The 4,702-nt window shown below is 42.8% G+C and overlaps 1 pseudogene; it reads left to right on the top strand.

Annotated features, from left to right (window-relative positions):
* The first annotated feature begins 4,252 nt into the window (after nt 1-4,252).
* On the top strand, nt 4,253-4,702 carry LOC114202876 (ubiquitin-conjugating enzyme E2 N pseudogene; annotated as a pseudogene).

The following is a 4,702-nucleotide window of genomic DNA, read 5'->3' as shown; positions in this document are numbered from 1 at the left end:
CCCGGTTGCTCTAGTTTTTTTTTTTTTTTTTTTAAGATTTATTTATTTATTTGGGGGGGAGGGGCAGAGGGAGAGAATCTTCAAGCAGATTCCCCACTGAGGGAGGAGCCCCTGGGGGGGATTGATCTCAGGACTCATGAGATCATGACCTGAGCCGAAACCAAGAGTCAGTTGCTTAACCAACTGAGCCACCCAGACGCTCCGCTCTAGGTTTTTTGAATGGGACGTTTCTCTCTAGATACCATTAGGAAAATAAAACATGGAAAAGCCTCATGGTGAACTAACATTTTATCTTTCTCGGCAGGGAGAGCTGTCTCAGTTGCTCAGCCATGGTGGTGATCTTCCCACGTCCTTGAGCGAATCAAGCATGTCGTACTGTAAAGAGTTGTTGACTCTGAACCCCAAGATTTGGGTTTGAAACTGGGGCTTATCATTTACCAGCTGTATGATTTTTCTGGACAAGGAACTTGATTTTTCTGAGCCTTGGTCTGTTTCCTTGTTTGTAAAGAAGGGGATAAGAGGAACTCTTACGGGATGATGCGCAGATGAAGTGCCTGGCACAGAGGAAGCATGAAATAAATGTTGTGTTTCTTGGGAATATCGTCATTCTTATTTGCACTGGAGTGCCGGAGTGGGTGGGCTGAGGCCTCGTCTCTACCTCTGGCTAACTCTGGAGGGGAGGAGCATGGGTCAGTGTGGACTAAGTGGAACTTCCTGTCTGAGAATGTGTGACCCTGGGATTCTACACTCGGGTCATCTCAGGGCTGGCAAGGGAAAATGTTCCTGGTATGAATTAATTGTGTCATTTTCATTTTCTTCCTGGCACGTAGATGTGTGTCTGTACGTGCGGGATACACACCATAATCATTGTTCCAGATGCAGCATAGACCGATGTTTAAGGGACCTTAGCAACAGCGAAGAATAGCGCGAAGGGCGGACTGCTGTGCCCAGACTAGACTGTAGGTGGCAGCAGAAACTCAGGCATGGAAAAAAAGCCAGTCCATAAAGCCTTCCTTGGAACTGCCCTGTAGGGGGTCTGCTACTTGCTTTTAGTAATTTATGTAAAAGACCTGGAAGCATGTAACATCCATAATTTGTAGATTTGACACACCATTTGAAGCTATCTTATCTGTTCTTCAGCATGAATGAAGATATCTGAGGTCATTTGTACAAACTTCCCCAAATCATGTGTTTGTGGTTCTTTATGTTAAAAAAGAAAATCAGAATGTCTTCAGCAATAGGGCAGTATTAGGTGAAGTTCAACATTTAATTAGAGATAGCTTCCAAATTATGGCCTGTGACAGCCATCATTCATGTTATTCGTGGTGGGACAAGTTCTCCCCCCCCCTTTTTTTTTATTCATTTGAGACACAGAGAGATACAGAGAGAGAGAGCATGAGCAGGGGGAGAGGCAGAGGCGGAGGGAGAAGCAGGCTCCCCGCTGAGCCAGGAGCCCGATGTGGGGCTTGATCCCGGGACCCTGGGATCATGACCTGGGATCATGACTTGGGCCGAAGGCAGGTGCTTAACCATCTAAGCCACCCAGGCGCCCCAACTTCTCCCCTTAAAAAAAATATATTTATTTATTTTAGGAGGAGGTGGGGCAGAGGGAGAAAGCGAGGAACTCAAGCTGACTCTGTGCTGAGCGTGGAGCCTGAAGCAGGGCTCGATCTCACGAACCTGAGATCAGACCTGAGCCGAAACCAAGAATTGGCCATTTAACTGACTGAGCCCCCCAGGCACCCCACACATTCTCCCTTGTGGAAATAATGCAGACTCTCCGAGGGGTAGACAGAAGATGGCGAGGTCTAAAATGATTTCTTTTTTAAAAAAATATTTTATTTATTTATTTGACAGAGAGAGAGAGAGAGAGAGAGAGCGACATCGAGAGAGGGAACACAAGCAGGGGCAGAGAGAGAAGGAGAAGCAGGCTTCCTGCTGAGCAGGGAGCCCGATGCGGGGCTCGATCCAAGGACCCTGGGACCATGACCTGAGCCAAAGGCAGACGCTTAACCGACTGAGCCACCCAGGCACCCCTCTTCTAAGTTTTTTAGAAAACAATTTTATGATTAGAAAAACAAAACTAGGGGCCCCTGGGTTGGCTCAGTCAGTGGCACGTGTGACTCTTGATCTCAGGGTTGTGAGTTCAAGCCCCATGTTGGGTATAGAGATTCCTTAAAAAGAAAATTAAAAAAAAATAAGAAAAAGAAAGCTGGTACAAAGAACATCTACACTGCCCTTTGTCAGACTTACCTATTAACATTTTTACCCCAATGTCCTCTATCATTTACTTTCCTGTACACACACACAGATATGATTATTTTTTGAGGGTAAGTTACATATATACCCTTATATCTACTCTTATCTCTAAACACTTTGTGTGTATTTCCTAAGAAGAGTGATATTCTCTTACAGTTTCCATTGTAAGAGAATATCCATTTGTCTTCCTCTGTCTGCTTTATTTCACTTAACATTATATCTGGCTAGGTCCTTCCACATTGTTGCAAATGGCAAGATTTCATTCTCTTTATGGCTGAGTAGTATTCCATTGTGTGTATATGTATATATATAATAAATACATATGTATGTGTGTGTGTATATATATATATATATAAAATAAAATATATATATATATATTTACCACCTCTTCTTTTCCATTTACTTATAGATGGGTACTTTGGTTGCTTCCAAATCTTGGCTATTATGAATAATGCTGCAATAAACATCGGGGTGCATGTATCTTTTGGAATTAGTGTTTTCATTTTACTGGGTGAATACCCAGTAGTGGAATTACTAGATCATATGATATTTCTCTTTTTAATTTTTTGAGGACCCTCCAACTCTCTTCCACAGTGGCTGCACCAGTTTGCATTCCCACCGACGGTGCACGAGGGTTCCCCTTTCTCCACATCCTCGCCAACACTTGGTGTTTCTTGTGTTGTTGATTTTAGCCATTCTTACAGGTGTGAGGCGATATCTCTTTGTGGTTTTGATTTGCACTTCCCCTGACGAGTGATGTTGAGCATCTTTTCATGTGTCTGCTGGCCATCTGGATGTCTTCTTGGAAAAAGTTCACATTTTATAAGAGCAGAGTTTCCCTTGACATTTAAAAAATATAAGGTTGTTTACTTTGTACTTGTCTGATTCTTCCACCATGATTAATTCAGGTTATGCATCCTTATCTCGCTCTCATCAGGTGAGCTTGGGTCTCCCTTAGTTTATCTCATCTGCCCTCACACAATACCTACCTGCCCTCCACTGCTGATGTGAAGTTCGATCACCTGTGCAGACTGTTGTCTTATTCTCTGTTCTGTCATTATGGTTTTCTTTTTCTCCCTTGCCACTAATAAGCAGTCCGGAATGATACACCTCATTTCCATGCAACTCCCCCCTACATTTATCATCCACTGATGGTTCTTGCCTGATCCGGTCATTACATATGATGCTTGCAAAATAGTGATTTTCCAGCTCTGTTACTTCCTGCACATTTACCAATCAGCTTTTGGCATTTTGCTGTAAATAAGGGCCCTTATTTTATCTATCTATCTATCTATCTATCTATCTATCTATCTATCTATCTATCTCTCTATCTATCTATCTATCTATCTACCGAGCTACCTACCTATCGATCCAATCTATTAACGTGGACTGATTAATCCCGATATTTTCAATGGTTTGTAATTCAATACTGTACTTCATTATTTTGGCACTCAAATTGTGTCAGATTTGGCAGCAGGAGTCATATTTGTGTGTCGCTTCTTCCACATTGAGAACTTGGCTCCTAACAATCAGCATGTTTAGTCTGCTCAGTCCTTTAATTCAGCTAAAATAGTTTCAGAATTACTTTGTCCATGCTGCTAAAATAAGCCAATCACTAAAAAGAGTTCAAGATTCATTTTCAATTCTTCCCCCACCTCAGTGGCCCAGAATGAGGCAATGTAGGCAAATACTGTGTTCACAAGGTACTTGGATTCTTTGGTTCTTTCTTTCTTTCTTTGGTCCTTCCTTCCTTCCTTCCTTCCTTCCTTCCTTCCTTCCTTCCTTCCTTCCTTCCTCCCTTCCTTCCTTCCTTCCTTCCTTCCTTCCTTTCTTTCTTTCTTTCTTTCTTTCTTTCTTTCTTTCTTTCTTTCTTTCTTTCTTTCTCTTCCTTCCTTCCTGTACACACATACACAATAACAATTTGAGCAAAGAGATGTTTAAAGAGTGGTATTGGGAGAATCGAGACCAGAGGCCGAACTCGGGATCTGACAAGATGGCCAGGCTGCCCCACAGGATTATCAAGGAAACCCAGCATTTGCTGGCAGAACCAGTTCCTGGCATTAAAGCAGAACCAGATGAGAGCAAGGCCTGTTATTTTCATGTGGTCATTGCTGGCCCCCAGGATTTCCCTTTGAGGGAGGGACTTTTAAGCTTGAACTATTCCTACCAGAGGAATACCCGATGGCAACCCCTAAGGTACGTTTCGTGACCAAAATTTATCATCCTAATGTAGACAAGTTGGGAAGAATATGTTTAGATATCTTGAAAGATAAGTGGTCCCCAGCACTGCAGATCCACACAGTTCTGCTGTGGATCCAGGCTTTGTTAAGTGCTCCCAATCCAGATGATCCATTAGCAAATGATGGAGTGGAAGACCAATGAAGCCCAAGCCATAGAAACAGCTAGAGCATGCACTAGGCTATATGCCATGAATAATATTTAA

The sequence above is a fragment of the Eumetopias jubatus genome, unplaced genomic scaffold (genome assembly GCF_037043125.1).
Source record: "Eumetopias jubatus isolate StellerSeaLion01/CBP00866 unplaced genomic scaffold, mEumJub1_p1.0 scaffold_2, whole genome shotgun sequence".
Lineage (NCBI taxonomy): Eukaryota > Metazoa > Chordata > Mammalia > Carnivora > Otariidae > Eumetopias > Eumetopias jubatus.
This window is presented reverse-complemented; position numbering and strand designations above follow the sequence as displayed.